The sequence below is a fragment of the Thalassophryne amazonica genome, chromosome 17 (genome assembly GCF_902500255.1).
Source record: "Thalassophryne amazonica chromosome 17, fThaAma1.1, whole genome shotgun sequence".
Classification (NCBI taxonomy): domain Eukaryota; kingdom Metazoa; phylum Chordata; class Actinopteri; order Batrachoidiformes; family Batrachoididae; genus Thalassophryne; species Thalassophryne amazonica.
This window is the reverse complement of record NC_047119.1, coordinates 52,902,210-52,920,959: the sequence shown is the minus strand read 5'-3', so window position 1 is coordinate 52,920,959 and position 18,750 is coordinate 52,902,210. Positions and strand designations below refer to the sequence as shown.

The window sequence follows — 18,750 nt, the reverse complement described above, 5'->3', positions numbered from 1 at the left end:
TGCCAAAGGTGCATCAACAACATATTGAGCAAAGGGTGTGAATATTTATGTACATGTGATTTCTTAGTTTTTGCATGTTGTCATTAAGGGGTGTTTTGAGTAGAATTTGGAGGAGGAAAAATGAATTTACTCCATTTTGGAATAAGGCAGTGATGTAACAAAATGTGATGAAAATGAAGCGCTGTGAATACTTTCCAGCTGCATTGTAAATAAAGTGCACACACACACATACCTATCTATATATAAGGTCCCACAGTTGTCCCACAGTGTAATTTATGAGCGTGCACTGTTTAATCAAAGAGGTGTGATGTGAAGAGATTAAAATGTATATAAATTCATAAAAGGTGTATTCCAACAAGCGAATCTCTGCTGGAAAATCTACACAACAATGGCACAACATAGCAAATTAATAAATAAGTGTTTTTATTCGTCTACCACAGAGCCAAATAGGACAAATATTAAAAAACAAAACAAAACTATATCTTTGCATTGAGATTTTTTTAAGGAACTTAAAACAGGTTTTACCCATGATACCCCAGCACAAGAAAAGAGTAGGTTGCTCAGTAGGGGGAAGGAGGAAAAAAACAATAACAAAACTTGGCACATCACGCAACAAGGCCAGTGTCACCTTCCCACAGACAGACTAATGAGTGAGGCTTCCTCTGTCCACACTGGGAAAGTGGCATCCAGTAGCAACAGGCAGGGATGCCCACCATCCACAGATCACCCTGGATGAGGCAGAGAGGCTGCAGGCGGTGTCAAATGTGGGTCTGCCTCACCCGATGCTTAGTTCACCTTATCCTGGAATATGTAGAGGTTGTTGGTCGTCGCCACTGCAATGACGTTGTCCTGGGGATGCCAGGCACTGTGAATGATCTTCTTGTTAAAGTCCAAACTGTCCACGCTAATTTCATCCTTTTTGCGTTGCCACCTGACGACACCCTGCGGGGTTTGAGGACCTGCATGGGTTTGCTGTGTTCTCGGGATGCCTCCAAGGTTACGTCTCTCGCATGGCAACGGTCGAACATTCGGAAGAAGTTGTTGTATGAGCCAGTCATCACCACACTAACAGGGTGACACAGAAAAGGGGTGAAGGGTTAGAACGCATTGGACTAAAGCGCAACTTATTAAGACCCAGTGAGGCTCATTAACATCACTCTATTTATCATATCTATATATTTGAGCAACGTTTGTTTGTTCTCCGAGTCCTTCCAAATTTGGCCAATTTCAGCCAAACTTATCGTGTAGATGACGGTCAACAAAGGAAATGCCCATAAAGCATTAGTTTAGGCACATTCATTCCAATTTCCATTAAACTTTGGATACAAAGTGGGTGTGTCTGGTGGGTTCCTCAATTGCCCAGGTGAAGTTAGATTTGCCAAAAGTCAGTCATTGTGGTCAATTTTTTAACTGTTCAGTAATAAATGCACCAAAGTGTATAAACTGCCCAGGTGAGGTCAGCTGAAGATCAATCAGTAGGGTCAGGGTAATACCAGTCTCTTCAATTGTTTTCATCACAGATCCTTTGGTTGATTGATACCAACCTTGGTATGTAAATAAATGTCAAACCTGAATTTGCCCTCGAAAGTCTCCATTTTTGCAAAGGTCAAGGTCATTTGGGTGAAGGAATTAGGGAATAACCCTGTTGTGTCTGATGACTGGTGGACGTTCATGCTGGATTTTATGGTCGCAAATTGAGTTTTACCGGCGACGCATGGGCAGAGCCAGTAAAAAGGAGTTTTACCAGCGACGCGATATTTGCAACTGTAATCCAACATGAACATCCGCAAATCAGACACAACAGGGTTATTCCCATTATAATCCAATTCCATCGTTAGCACGGTTTATTTTTCTGTAAGTAATTCGGTCGGCAAACTGTTGTGAAACAGCTTGTCAAAGCTTATCACAGCAACAGCATCTTAATGCCTGTCAGCAGAACCACAGATTTCTCCATCTCCTCAGCTGCATTGAGTTAAATCCACAGTAAATCCATCCATCAATCTAGTTAAATCCACTTCTTCACACCAATAGGTAGCTGACCAAGAAAAAAAAAAAAAAAAAAAAAAAAGAAAGCTAAATACACTAAATTTGCATTAATACATTAGGCTTCAAAATCCGCAGGGACACTCCTACGAAGTCATAAGTGTTACAGAACTACAGAAGGATCTGGCTCGAGCAAAGACAAGTTGTTCTTCCCCATGGAGGATTTCTGCATTAGTTTGTTTCTAAAATTCTTGAATAGTGAAAAAAAAAAGTCATTTTCTACAAACTGGAAGTCTTCCTCACCTCCTAAACACTCACGTTGGGTGAGTGATGTAATATCTTTCCTTCAGCTGGAAACGGTCAGGACAACAGTTCAAAATTCAACAGAAAAATTCCAAACTATATGGCAACCCTTTCTAGGTTATTATGAAAATGTGTTTGATGCAAACTCTTTAGATTAGCAAATTAGCTCTATTCACCATTATCTGAAAAAAAGGTCACAGCTGACCTCCTAATTTTCTTTTTCTTCTTTCTTCTTTTTCCATGTTCTCAATATTTTCTTGTTTTTCATTATCTTAAAGTACAACACTTTGTTTTCTTCTCTATCATTTGTTCACCGCAATTTTTGTTACTCATATTTACATGTTCCACATGGGTGGAGATAATGTTATGATGGTAACGATCAGAGTAACCTTATACAAAAGTGTATTTTGTTTTTGATATACACTCCTTTGTAGAAGGGTAAATGTGCGTTGATTTGTTCATTTTGCATATTTTTAAAATAAAAACATTTTGAAATAAAAAAAAAAAAAAAAATAGTCATTTTCTGCATCTCTAGCACTGTGTTCTATTCCCACATTATAGCAGAACAGGAAATTGCTGGTTGATGTGTGGAGTTCAGTGGAAATAGGGAAAGGGCCTAAAAAGTAAACCGACTATCATCTTCATGACAACAGTCCAATACCCAACACCCCCTCCCCTACCCCACCCAAAAAAAAAAAAAAAAAAAAAAAAAAAAAGAGACACACAAATTACCCCCCAAAATGTGCTCACCTGTCACTGCCATTCCAGCAGCACTCAAACTTGTCAAAGATGCAGTCATTCTCATAGAGGGAACACAGTTTGCTCCTCAGGTACTCGTGAACCTGCAACGATCACAAATCGGTAGCAGGAGTGGTAAGCAGTAAAGCCACCCCAAATTAAAGTCATATTACAGATAAACTAAGCAATTCATTCTAACAAACCTACAAATGAAACTAAAGCAAGTTTTTATTTTAAGAAGATGCCCAGCAAATCTACAGTAGTGTTCAGAATAATAGTAGTGCTATGTGACTAAAAAGATTAATCCAGGTTTTGAGTATATCTCTTATTGTTACATGGAAAACAAGGTACCAGTAGATTCAGTAGATTCTCACAAATCCAACAAGACCAAGCATTCATGATATGCACACTTTTACGGCTATGAAATTAAGCTATTAGTAAAAAAAAAGTAGAAAAGGGGGTGTTAACAATAATAGTAGTGTGGCATTCAGTCAGTGAGTTCGTCAATTTTGTGGAACAAACAGGTGTGAATCAGGTGTCCTCTATTTAAGGATGAAGCCAGCACCTGTTGAACATGCTTTTCTCTTTGAAAGCCTGAGGAAAATGGGATGTTCAAGACATTGTTCAGAAGAACAGCGTAGTTTGATTAAGAAGTTGATTGGAGAGGGGAAAACTTATAACCAGGTGCAAAAAAATTCTAGGCTGTTCATCTACAATGATCTCCAATGCTTTAAAATGGACAAAAAACCGGAGACGTTTGGAAGAAAATGGAAAACAATCATCAAAATGGATAGAAGAATAACCAGAATGGCAAAGGCTCACCCATTGATCAGCTCCAGGATGATCAAAGACAGTCTGGAGTTACCTGTAAGTGCTGTGACAGTTAGAAGACGCCTGTGTGAAGCTAATTTATTTGCGAGAATCCCCCGCAAAGTCCCTCTTTTAAATAAAAGACATGTGCAGAAGAGGTTACAATTTGCCAAAGAACACATCAACTGGCCTAAAGAGAAATGGAGGAATATTTTGTGGACTGATGAGAGTAAAATTGTTCTTTTTGGGCCCAAGGGCCACAGACAGTTTGTGAGACGACCCCCAAACTCTGAATTCAAGCCACAGTTCACAGTGAAGACAGTTAAGCATGGTGGTGCAAGCATCATGATATGGGCATGTTTCTCCTACTATGGTGTTGGGCCTATATATCGCATACCAGGTATCATGGATCAGTTTGAATATGTCAAAATACTTGAAGAGGTCATGTTGCCTTATGCTGAAGAGGACATGCCCTTGAAATGGGTGTTTCAACAAGACAATGACCCCAAGCACACTAGTAAATGAGCAAAATCTTGGTTCCACACCAACAAAATTAATGCCTCACAGATGTGAAGAAATCATGAAAAACTGTGGTTATACAACTAAATACTAGTTTAGTGATTCACAGGATTGCTAAAAAAGCAGTTTGAACATAATAGTTTTGAGTTTGTAGCATCAACAGCAGATGCTACTATTATTGTGAACACCCCCTTTTCTACTTTTTTTTGTTTTTACTAATAGCCCAATTTCATAGCCTTAAGAGTGTGCATATCATGAATGCTTGGTCTTGTTGGATTTGTGAGAATCTACTGAATCTAATGGTAACTTGTTTCCCATGTAACAATAAGAAATATACTCAAAACCTGGATTAATCTTTTTAGTCACATAGCACTACTATTATTCTGAACACTACTGTACATGCTTAGAGTGTCTTCTAGTGGTCATTATGTAAAATTACAGGCAGTGATTCAGAATGTGATCACAAAAGAAACGCTTCTGCGACGGTTGTTCTAGCGAAGGAGCAAGTTGTCTTTTTACAGACAGGTTGGCGGTTGTATCGCTTTCTGAACAATGAGAAATCCTCGAGCAAGATGCCTGAATGCAAAACCACGCTGTGTAAGGGTTCTGCCATTTTTAGTGAGTGAATATTTGAAATAGAGGCTTTGCAAAAGTATTTTTGCACTGCGATTATACCAGAAAAAAATAACAAAAAACAAGCTATGACACTGGTGATAGAGAATCTGGCATAAACCAGGCTTATTTCATAAAGTACGACTGCTGAATACCATGTTGCTGCTGTTGCTGTTACTGATACTTTATCACACACACACCATCATCATCATCGTCTGATTATGATAACATGCACATGACTGACACACACAAAAAAAAATTAACTGAGAATAAAAATATATTTATTTGCTACCTACAGGATACAAGCTATGGTTGCATTTACAACTAAGCCAATTAAATGCAACAATATGAAGACAGTACTTTCAATGGTAACAGGATTGAAGTGCACTGAGTCTTTGTTCGATACCTTTGAAGGTCCACAGGGACGGCATCATCACAGTTTTAATTGCAGAGACAGAGCCATTACTTTTTCCAGGCTTTACTCTCACCTGATAACTCTCCACCGGCCTGTTCTCCATGTTCAAGTCCCAAATCTTTAAGGACAAGTAGTCTCTAGTCATCATGTAACGGCCGCTGTGACTGAACTTGACGTCTGAGATTGCAGATATGATCTCGGAGAAGAAGGAACGATTACTGGGATCTTCAGGCTCCTCAAACACTGGACAGGTAAAATAAGGCAGTTATAAACATAACTAAGAAGAGTGAGTTTGGGGGGGCCGGGGCAGACCTCAACCTGTCCCAAAGGTATAGCACAAGACAAACTCATCTAAGTTGATAATCAGAAAGTTGTGTACCACATCAAACCAGCACTTCAGCCGCACATCTTTGAAGAGAAATAATGTCATTATAATGGCCTTTTCCCACTAGATTGTCAAAGAAAGTCAACACCCCTTTTAGCATTTTTCCTTGTGTTAACTTTGCACCAAACCCAAAGAACAGTGATGATCAAGCAACATATATTACAACAACAGCAACACAAAGCTTGGAGTATGGTTTAATAGCGGAGGCGATAATGGGGTCCTGAAAGTATTCCTATAGCTATAAAGACGGGTGCTTCAAAGATGGTATAGTACAGGGGTGTCCAAGTTCGGTCCTTGAGATCTACCTTCCTGACACTCTTAGTTGTTTCCCTGCTCCAATACACCTGAATCCAATGAAAGGCTAGTTAGCAGGTTTTTGGATTCAGGTGTGCTGGAGCAGGGAAACAACTAAGAGTGTCAGGAAGGTAGATCTCAAGGACTGAACTTGGGCACCCCTGGTATAGCATATATTTCCATATAGATAGATTACCACTTTACAAGAGGTATGTAGGGTATTGACCACCATTTTCAAAAAGAAGCTTCCCGCCAGCCTCTGCAATATGCCACCAAGAAATGGTTGCAATCAGACGTTGAGTTGTTTACTTATTGCACGGAAACAAACATCAAGACACAGTCTGTAGTGGCCATATTGGATAATCGATCACCCTCATTTTTGAAGGAAATTTTCCTGTAGCCTTTCCAGTTGACCACTAAGAAATGCTTCCAATCAGATGAACTGTCCTTTTCTTATTTCTCAAAAGTGAAAAAGAAGTCTGTAGCAGTCATAATGGATGACAGATGATCCCCATTTTTGAAAGGACTCTTCCTCTAGCCTCCCACTACCCCCACCTTCCACCTGTGCCTGGATTAAAGAGTTCCTCTCAAACAGACCACAGCATGTGAAGCTTCCTCCCTGCTCACAGTCAGCACAGGCTCACCACAGGGCTGTGTGCTGAGTCCACTCTTGCACAATCATGACTGTGTCCCCCGTCATTCCACAAACACCATCATCAGGTTCGCAGATGACACGACGGTGAACAGACTCATCTCGGGGGGAAAAGAGACTGCCTACAGGGAGGAGGTCCAGCACCTGTCAGAGTGATGTCATTTCAACAACCTGCTACTCAACACCACAAAGACAAAGGAGGCCATAATAGACTACAGGAGAAACTGTGGGGGGATTATGCCCCTCTCAACATCAACGGAGATCCATCCGGTGGAGAGAGTGCTGCCTTTTAGGCTTCTGGAAGTCCACACACAAGAAGAGCTCTCCTGGTCCACCAACACCACGGGTGTTACAAAGAAGGCCCAGCAGCGACTGCACTTCCTGAGGCTCCCGAGGAACAGCAGACTGGAGCAGAAGCTGCTGGTGGCCTTCTATCACGTCACCATCAAAAGTGTGATGACATATTGCGTCACAGCGTGATTCTCCAGAAGTACAATAACGGACAGAAAGGCTCTGCAGCGAGTGATAAACGCCACCCAAAAAAAATCATTGGCTGCCCCCTGCCCCATCTTGAGGAGATAGCTACCTCCTGCTGTCTCAACCAATCCAGATCCATCCTCTCTGACCCCTCTCACCCAGCACATCACCTGTTCAGCCTGCTCCCCTCGGGCAACAGACAAAGGTCGATCAGAGCCCCAACCTTCAAAGTTAACACTTTCTTTCCCTGTGAGAACATTAAACACTCGTGCAATAACTGAAATCCTATGGGCTGTACTGAAATATGTGCAATGCAAAAATATGTGAATGTATATTTATTTGTTTAAACAGCTTGTACATATCTTCACTATTTATATACTCACATTTTTCACTTGGTATGCTAAGTTAGTTATTTACGAGTCAGAGGTGAAGGGTTCTTTTCATCTTTTTGTAATTCTCAAACTCAGTTGTGGAGTGGCACCCCTAATCTCATTGTATGTGTACAATGACAAATAAAGCTTCTATTCCATTCTATTCTATTCACCACCAAGAAATAGTTTCAATCAGATGAGTCAGTGAGATCAGTTTCAATCTTATCGCGCAGAAACGATAATCAAGATGGCGCCCACAGTAGTTATATTGGATAATGGATGACTATAGTTTTCAAAAGGCACCTTCCTCTAGCCTCCCCCAATTCACCACCAAGAAATGGTTTCAATCAGACAAGGTATTATTTGCAGAAACAAGACATTTACAGACAGGGTGAAAACATAATGGCCCCCAACTTCGTTGAGTGGGGACATACGCATATGTAACACACGTGTGGCCGCACATACTCACATTTGGAATGTTTATCACACAGTGCTGAAACCCTCATGTCACACAGACGAATGGTGCCTTTACTGCTGCTGTACACGAAGGTGTTACAATGATGTGGATGAAACTCTGCTGCTGTGATCACCTCCGTTAGCTCCTCCATGTTGGCCGGTTTAATGTCGACAACATCTGAAGAACAGAGAGTTAAGAGGAACAATCCTGCCATCAAGTGAGTGTAACAGTGACGCGGTTGGTTGAAATGGACAATGGCATAGAAAAGGATATATGGAGGAGTGGATGAAAAACATTTGCGTGAAGGTCAGAAACTCATTGGAGGATACTGAAGCTGCGGTCGGTGATCTCCAAGTGCCACAGATTGACGCGAAGATCATCCGCAGACAGGTAGGTTTCATTGTCACTGTTAACCGAGATCGAGTTGATGTGGTAGGTGTGTGCGTTGGAAAACACCCTGCGCGGACTGGCTTCCACCATCAGGTCCATGGGTATTATAACTGGTACCTGACATCAGAACAAACAGGAAATAATCTGAAACCGGCCATAAAGACGGAAAACACAAGTTAGAATGCATTGCAACTCTATAAAGTTAAATTGTGGTTGGTTGCTAATCTCTTCAAAGCCTTTAAGAAAAAAAAGTATTTGTGATACAAATAGCTGTTTGAAAAAGTAATTAAGATAATGTCAAATAAAAACATTGAAGAAAAAAAAATTATGAATAAAAAGTTCTCGTAATTAAAAAAAAAACAAAAAACAACATGCTAGGAGATTACAGCTCCTAAAAGTTATACTGCTGGCCTAAATTTTCAATGAAAAACAATGAGCCAATCCTAAAAGCATGACCACTAGAGGGTGCCAAACATCAAATGGCAACATTGCAAGAAATTTAAACCCCTTTGGTATGTAATATGTTAATCTTATGACTGCCACACAGACAGCTTTCTAAAAATTTGTAGTTCATCGTACCTCAGACATTTAACGGGACATGAATTCCTGATTGAGCCACGACAAAGTGTGATTTCTAAGACAATGTAATTGTGACAAACAGTACAACATCAGCCCTGTTTGTGTGGCATCTGTGCCACTTAACTGCCGCGCCACATTCATTAATTTTTTTTATTTGCTCCCTCCAAGTAAGGGTCACTGGGGGGGTGGAACCTATCCCAGCAGTCATAGGGTGACAGGCGGGGTACACCCCGGACAGATCGCCAGTCTGTCTCAGGGCTGAAACATGACTTTAACATCACCTTGAACAGATGGGATGAGTTCATCAGTGAAATGACCTGCTGGAGTCAGTGGCTGAAAAGAAAACCTGCACACTCTTGGCTGTTTCTGGAATACTTTGGATATAAGCGCACCAACTCATGCTCTGGTAACATAGTAGCCTGTGAAGAGAGACCGGTACCAATACTGTATACATGTCTGTAAAGTGTCTGTAAACAACTAAATTTAGCGCAAACAAAATGTACACACCGCGCCAGCAGCAGCCTGCAGATCAGCCAGTAGTCACATCTTACTGTGATTTGTATTAGCTTTTTTTTTTTTTAAGTAGGAAACTTGGCCTTCAAGTCAGAGCCGGCTATATGCAATAGCAGTTCAGAGTGTAAGTTGTAGTAACAAATTCTTGTGCACAGGTTTCAATGCTACCATGGCCCCGCCCACACCTGGCTCAGGACAGCAAGCTGGGTATAACTCGATGCAACTCCAGGCAAACTCAGTGTACACTTTAAATATCTCTGGCTAATTCTTTCTATGCTTGGCTTTGATGTTGGATACTGAGGTGCGTCGAATCTACACAGGGACACCTTAAGCTAGGTTCGAACGACCCGAGGCACTCCAGCCAAGCTCCTGAAAATTCTGAACATGTTCAAAACCAGCCTTTCCAAACCTGTGCCAATCTATGTCGAGCACTGAGCCAAGGCACACACGGGCGAGCTGGGCAAGAAACTTAACTAAATTTAATAGTTGTTTAATTTAAATATTATTACATACGAGTACTATAACATGTAAAGTAAATGTTTATTTGATGATGTAATACAGTAATGAAAGTGGGCCATGGGGGGAAAAAACTAAAATGTTTGGCAAAAATTGTAAATCTCAGATGCATTTTCAGGTCTATTTACCCACCAAAAAAAAAAATTCTATTAAAAAAAAAAAATCAATTTTTTTGTTGGGTCAGGTCAATTTTTCCATTCCAGTCTTTTTACACAACTTGTGCTACCTGTCTTTAATCCGAAATAAATAAATACAACAGAGAAATACACTGTGGCTCAGAAAAGTACACAGTAAAGGAAATGTCAATTCAGAGAACTCAAAACTAACAACTCTCAGTATCAATTCAAATGGAACAGTAAAAGTCTGTCTGGGTTTTCAGTTGTTTTCCCTGGGACAATCCCAGTTCCTGCTTGCATTCATCTTTCTTTTCTTTGGCTTTTGCCGATTTCTTTTTTAAAATACAAATATTGCTTATATCGAAAAGTACTAAGTTCATTTATTCACCTTTTCATTTCATGTAAAAATAGGAAAATCAATGCTTATCTGGCTGGACCCTAACTTAACAAATATTATTAAAAAAAATAATAACAGTACATTAATGCCATTAATTGTTATCTTATGCATAATGCAAGTGATAATCAAATAAAAATATATTCTTACCACCCTGGTTTGTTTTCCTGACACAAGGGAAAAAATAAAAATAAAAAACACACACAATTCTTGTCTTTTTCCTCTAACCAATGCCATCTAAACTTGTTGTTCACATCATCATCATCAAAAGACAGGCTGTCCCCTCTTTTCAAAATTGTTAAATCTGCCATTGTGTTTGATTTTTTTTTCTCCCCTAAACTTCAGAAAGCCTGTGTCCAGAAGAACAATGAAATGCAGATTTAGCAGGCTAGAGTTTGCATGGAGACAACTTGAAGTAATGTCTTGTGTACAGCCACACCTCCAGCCCTTTATCCATTAATGAGTTCTGACTTTCTGACTGGCTGAAAAATATACATAATGCCAAAAGTATCTTACGAAAGCAAATCTTGCAGCCAGCGAAACAAAAATAACCCTTCTTCTTCGAGTTGACTGGCAGCATGAAAACCAACAATGTGCATTACTGCCACCAACTGTTTGGGTGTGGAACATGAATGGATTCGGATGTCTGTTATCAAAAAATACCCGGAAACGTTCACCACATAAGTAAAAACCCGGATTTCTGGGAATTTCCGGAAAACTTTCATCATGATAATACTGTGCATCCAGAAAATATTCGCAGCGCTTCACTTTTTCCACATTATGTTATGTCACCACCTTATTACAAAATGGAGTAAACTCATTTTTTCCCCTCAACATTCTACTCACAATACCCCATAATGACAACATGAAAAAAGTTTTTTTTTTGAAAGAGCTGCAAATTTATTAAAAACTAAGAAATCACATGTACATAAGTATTCACACCCTTTACACAATACTTTGTTGATGCACCTTTGGAAGCAATTAACGGCTCAAGTTTTATTAAATATGATGCCTCAAGCTTGTTGCACCTACCTTTGGGGAGTTTTGCTAATTCCTCTTTGCAGCACCTCTCAAGGTCCATCAGGTTGGATGGGGAGCGTCGCTGCACAGCCAGAGATGGTGCCTGGTTTCCTCCAAACATGACGCCTGGCATTCAAGCCAAGAGTTTAATATTTGTCTTATCAGACGAGAGAATGTTGTTTCTCATGGTCTGAGAGTCTTTCAGTTGCCTTTTGGCAAACTCCAGGTGGGCTGCCATGTGCCTTTACTAAGGAGTGGCTTCTGTCTGGCCACTCTACCATCAGGTCTGAATGGTGGATTGCTGTAGAGATGGTTGTTCTTCTGGAAGGTTCTCCTCTCTCCACAGAGGAATGCTGGAGCTCTGACAAAGTGACCATCGGGTTCTTGGTCACCTAACTGACTAAGGCCCTTCTCCCCCGATTGCTCAGTTTAGATGGATGGCCCGCTCTAGGAAGAGTCCTGGTGTATCCAAACTTCTTCCATTTTTGGATGATGGAGGCCAGTGTGCTCATTAGAACCTTCAAAGCAGCAGAAATGTTTCTGTACATTCATCAGATTTGTGCCTTGAGACAATCCTGTCTCTGAAGTCTACAGACAATTCCTCTGACTTCATGCTTGGTTTATGCTCTGACATGCACTGTCAACTGTGGGCCCTTATATGTAGACAGTTGTGTGCCTTTCCAAATCATGTCCAAGCAACTGAATTTACCCCAGGTGGACTCCAATTAAGCTGTAGAAACATCTCAAGGATGATCAGTAAAAACAGCATGAAGCTGAGCTCAATTTTCATGGTAAAGACTGAATAATTATGTACATGTGATTTCTTAATTTTTATTTTTAATAAATTTGCAAAAATCTAAAAAAAAAAAAAAAAATTGTTCACATTGTCATTATAGGGTACTGTGTGAAGAATTTTGAGGAAAAAAAAATGAATTTCCATTTTGTAATAAGGCTATAACATAACAAAATGTGTAAAAAGTGAAGCACTGTGAATACTTTCCGGATGCACCGTACGTGTGGGACTAACTCTCAGGTGTGTGCAGCGACCCTGGTCTGGCTGAATAATCGCAGTTCTTTATTTAAATACCTCTCAGGTTGTGTTTGACTGAAGGACTGACCAGCAGTGACGTGATGGTGTTGGGCTCTTTGTATCGCCCATCCTCCCCTTTAAGATTATAGCCGAATGGTCTTGTGTCTCGTTCACTGATTTTCCACAATTTAATTGTTTTATCTGTCAGAAAAGCACATTGGAACATCACCACAACATTTCAGCTGAAAAATGTACACCTTGCAAACTGACACAGGATGTGACACAGAATGATTACCATTAGTGGACAACAGGAAGTGAGCAGCATTTCTTTGAGGAAGCCAGCGAATCTTATTGATCTTCTCTTCAATTTCCAAACTTTTCAAGTAGTCAAATTCTGGCTCATGACTCTGGAAAGTGCTATAAACGTTGTACTCGCCCCGGAACTGTGGCCGATTCTTATTCTGCCAGGAATATTGAACAAAGACCAAAACAGAGCAGATGTTAGTCAAGAGCAAACCAGCTGGAGGATTTAATGTTCTGCATTAACAAGTCTCACTCCAAAAGCAAATATCCATCAACATCTACTTTAAGAAAACAGTACTGTTGGTAATAATGCAAATAGCTGGTTAATAAAAACTCTGGCTTCAAGGTCATGTGTGTAGCCTGCTGAATGTACATAAAGTAAAATTTTAAAAAGTTACATCAGGACTGAGATTCGCATCTGATGGATTACGTCAACAGAACCCCGATGAGTTTACTCAAACTTGGGTATTGATCTTTGACAAAGTTAGTAGTGTAAGGGACTTAATCAGTTTAATGCAACACAATTCTTTTTTTTTTACCTCCATTTCCTGCTGAAAAATGACAACACGTCCACCCTTGTCTCCTGTGGCAAGCAGCTCACCCGTCTGATTAAACTCAACTGTTGAGATAATGTCCGCTGCAAAAACACAAATATGACAGACATTATATCAGTTATATTATTTTGAAAATCAGAAATGTTTCAGACAGTATTTTTAAAGAATGCTGACATGTGTGTCCCATTTCATATCTTACATAACAATGTATAATAAACAGGAAGTACTGTTTTTTGTATCGTTGTCCAGGTACAGACCCGATGTCGATTGTAGCATTTTATTATTATGACATTTGAAATTTGTTATGGATGCACATTCCTGAAGCATCAGGTGGCAACAAAACATGACGTCTTCCTTTTCATATCAGAACAATGTTAAAAACAGGAGTCATCAGAAGATGACATATCCCCCCTGGTCCCCACAAGTCAGTAATACAAAGTGTTGGGGATCACCCAAGTACACCCTAATGCTAAATATGAATGAAATTGGTCAACTGGTTCTTGAGATATCGCACTAACAAGTGTAAACAGACAGACGGACATGTATTTCATACCGGGAGGATGACAATGCACAGGGTTTGCCATAGTTGCACTATTGTCATAAAGTTCTGGTATAATCCCCAGGCATACATTCTATCTACTGTTCAAGTTTATGTTTCCATTTTGTTGTATATTTCATTCGATATTTAGTCATATTGGGTATCATTTATCTCACCATGGTTGCTACCTTAACCCGTTGGCCCACATGTTGGCAACACATCCAGTAGGTGGGAGGAATATCTATGGACCATTACATAGGCTCAGCAAAGTTGCTTTTTCGCCGATCTGGTACATTAACTTTAATCATATTTTAATCATTTGTCTTCATTCCCATGTAAATTGGAGATGTACAAAAGCATTTATTATTTTTGGGTTACTGCTTACATAAACTGGATGGGATGGACTAACCCACCCTCCAACCCTGCCTCTGGAGACCATCTGCCTCCTGGCCCAGACTGCTGGTCTGACCAAACAAGATCATGCAAGGCTTCCTTTTGGACACTGTGAATGTGTGAGGGATAGTTTTCAATATTTCAAATGTAAGATTATAAAAACTCAGCTCTTAAACTTTCAAAAAGTGCTAGCAGTGGAACTGAAACAATTAATCGCTGACAACTCGTTTGTTAATCAATTAACCATTTTAAGTCTTCTTAAAACAAAAAGCAAGAATTCTCTGATTTTACCTTCTTAAATATGAATATTTTCTGGTTTCTTTTGGCAGATCTGACAGTAAACTGAATATCTTTTGGTTGTGAACAAACAAAACATTTGAGGATGTCATCTTGGGCTCTGAGAAACACTGATCATTTTCTGGCATTTTCACCAAAGAACTAACTGACTAAGCCAAAAAATACACAGTAGATTAACTGATAATTAAAATAATTGTTAGTTGCAGCTGTATAAAATATGCCAGAATTTTATTTTTCTTTTTGTGTCTCAAGAAGAGGGAAAACTGTGTGAAATATTTTCCCCTCACATTTTCCCTATGATTACCCTTTTAATTGTTGTGCTTTATATGTTGTGATTTTTAAAATGACTATAATAAATTATTTTTATGACAAAATATTTGAATGCAGGGTTGAAAGTTATTGGAAGAATGTATGGTGATAATTTACTGGTAAATGAACTAAATAATAACAGATCAGGAAATAATCAAAACATAATAACCATTAGATTAATAAGAAAAAAAAATCTGCAATTTAAGTGATAACAGAAATAATCACTAGTTTCAGCCCGAGCCAACAGATTAATCGATAAAGGAATTAAACAGTACATGTAGTCCTAGTTAAACAATGACAAGTCATTCAGTTAATCCCGACTGATCCTGGATTTTTTTCAAAGCATCCGTCTGGGACTCAGACATGGACAAACCTCTGGGTCAGAGACATAGAAGGAACAGACTGAAAATTAACAATAACCTAGTTTTTCCTTTTCTCTCCCCCCATCATTCACAGCAGCAGAATACTGATTTAAACAGTGTTTTATAAAGTACCGGAAAATCACACTTAAGTAAAAATACAGATACCCATTAAAAAATTACTTTGGTAGAAGTTCAAATAACTGATTGAAATGCTACTCAAGTAAAAGTCTTAAAGTATCTAGTATTTATTGTACTTAAGTATGACAAGTAATGTACAACAAAATGTACTCAAGTATTGAAAGTAAAAGTACAAGTAAATGTTAATAATCAAAAACTGACTGATTTTTTTTTATATTAAAGTTTATCTAGGCTTGTAAATGACTGGTAGTATTAGTCAAAATACTGAAAATTGTGCACATCACACAAAAACACTTCAGAAACAAGGTTTCAAAACCTAAACGAGAGTAGGCTACTCACTAGGTGTTCACAGGAAACAGTTATTTATTTCTATATTTACTTATTTATTTTCATTGTTACATGGGTTTATCTTTTCTGTTGTGTTTCGTTTCATTAGGTTCTTTTTGTCTCTTTCTCGAAAATTGTATTGTAACATTATTAGTCTATTATTATTGACTATTATTGTCTATTATGTAGACCATCATTGTTGCTATAATATATGAATAAAAATAAATTAAAAAAATTACAATTTGACTCTTTTACAACAACAAACTCAAATCAACACAAACGTGCTGATGCAAACAGCTTAATGCTAACTTTAACAGTGAAAATGCCATAGACATGCTAACGCGTCAGCATCGGCCCTGTTTTTAAGTTATAAAATACGAGGTCTGTTAGAAAAGTATCCGACCTTATTATTTTTTTTCAAAAACTATATGGATTTGAATCACATGTGATTGCGTCAGACAAGCTTGAACCCTCGTGCGCATGCGTGAGTTTTTTCACGCCTGTCGGTTGCGTCATTCGCCTGTGGGCAGGCTTTGAGTGAGCACTGGTCCACCCCTCCCGTCGGAATTCCTTTGTCTGACTACTTGCTGAGAGACTGGCGCTTTGCTTGATCAAAATTTTTTCAGAAACTTTAAGGCACATCCAAGTGGACACCAGTCGAGAAATTCAGACGGTTTGCGGTGAAAATTTTAACGGCTGATGAGAGATTAAGGAGTGTTACTATCGCTTTAAGGACAGCCCACAGCGCCGGACGGCACACCATGCCCAGAGCCGCCGTCATCAGCCTGTTTCGAGCTGAAAACTTCCAAATTTAACCCTCTGTTGACCCAGGACGTCGTGAGAGAACAGAGAAGTTTCAGAAGAGGTCGGGATCAGCAGTTTATCCGGACATTCCACTGTTAAAGGAGATTTTGTAATGAAAGACGTGCGGACGGATTCGCGCGTCGGCACCCAGCCGCTCATGGCGCGGCGCCACAGTAAAACACCTCCGTTGGAAGCCTTACAGGATAAGTTTGAACATGCACAGCTGTTAAACAATTTCTCGGATACTCACTCGACTGAAAGCCACTGAAAACCGCCTGAATGTTACGAATGGTTATCAACACGGAGGTGTTTTTCTGTCGCGCTGTGCGATGAGTGGCTGCATGCCAACGCGCGAATCCGTCTGCACGTCTTTCATTACAAAATCTCGTTTAACAGTGGAATGTCCGGATAAACTGCTGATCCCGGCCGCTTCTGAAACTTCTCTACTCTCTCACGACATCCTGGGTCAACAGAGGCTTAAATTTGGAAGTTTTCAGCTCGAAACAGGCTGACAACGGCGGCTCGGGGCGCCGTCCGGTGCCGTGGGCTGTCCTTAAAGCGATAGTAACACTCCTTAATCTCTAATCAGCCGTTAAAATTTTCACCGAAAACCGTCTGAATTTCTCGAATGGTGTCCACTTGGATGTGCCTTACAGTTTCTGAAAAAATTTTGATCAAGCAAAGCGCCAGTCTCTCAGCAAGTAGTTAGACAAAGGAATTCCGACAGGAGGGGTGGACCAGTGCTCACTCAAAGCCTGCCCACAGTTGAATGATGCAACCGACAGGCGTGAAAAAACTCACGCATGCGCACGAGGGTTCAAGCTTGTCTGATGTAATCGCACATGATTCAAATCCATATAGTTTTTGAAAAAAATTAAAAAGGTTGGTTTCTTTTCTAATAGACCTCGTACATCTATCAACTGTTTCAGAAGACCATAAAAGGTCGGTTTAACATAAAAATATTACTCTCAGACATATGCTCACACACATATATACACATATATATACACACATATATACACATATATATACACACATATATATATATATATATATATATATATACTCAACAAAAATATAAACGCAACACTTTTGGTTTTGCTCCCATTTTGTATGAGACAAACTCAAAGATCTAAAACTTTTTCCACATACACAATATCACCATTTCCCTCAAATATTGTTCACAAACCAGTCGAAATCTGTGATAGTGAGCACTTCTCCTTCGCTGAGATAATCCATCCCACCTCACAGGTGTGCCAAATCAAGATGCTGATTAGACACCATGATTAGTGCACAGGTGTGCCTTAGACTGCCCACAATAAAAGGCCACTCTGAAAGGTGCAGTTTTGTTTTATTGGGGGGGATACCAGTCAGTATCTGGTGTGACCACCATTTGCCTCATGCAGTGCAACACATCTCCTTCGCATCATCCGTGAAGAGAACACCTCTCCAACGTGCCAAACGCCAGCGAATGTGAGCATTTGCCCACTCAAGTCGGTTACGACAACGAACTGGAGTCAGGTCGAGACCCCAATGAGGATGACGAGCATGCAGATGAGCTTCCCTGAGACGGTTTCTGACAGTTTGTGCAGACATTCTTTCGTTATGCAAACCGATTGTTTCAGCAGCTGTCCGAGTGGCTGGTCTCAGACGATCTTGGAGGTGAACATGCTGGATGTGGAGGTCCTGGGCTGGTGTGGTTACACGTGGTCTGCAGTTGTGAGGCTGGTTGGATGTACTGCCAAATTCTCTGAAACGCCTTTGGAGACGGCTTATGGTAGAGAAATGAACATTCAATACACGAGCAACAGCTCTGGTTGACATTCCTGCTGTCAGCATGCCAATTGCACGCTCCCTCAAATCTTGCGACATCTATGGCATTGTGCTGTGTGATAAAACTGCACCTTTCAGAGTGGCCTTTTATTGTGGGCAGTCTAAGGCACACCTGTGCACTAATCATGGTGTCTAATCAGCATCTTGATATGGCACACCTGTGAGGTGGGATGGATTATCTCAGCAAAGGAGAAGTGCTCACTATCACAGATTTCAACTGGTTTGTGAACAATATTTGAGGGAAATGGTGATATTGTGTATGTGGAAAAAGTTTTAGATCTTTGAGTTCATCTCATACAAAATGGGAGCAAAACCAAA

General features: G+C 39.9%; 1 pseudogene; it reads right to left on the bottom strand.

The window, feature by feature from the left end:
• Positions 1-406: 406 nt before the first annotated feature.
• The window catches only part of LOC117529621, a 100,508-nt pseudogene continuing 82,164 nt past the window's right edge, over positions 407-18,750 (bottom strand).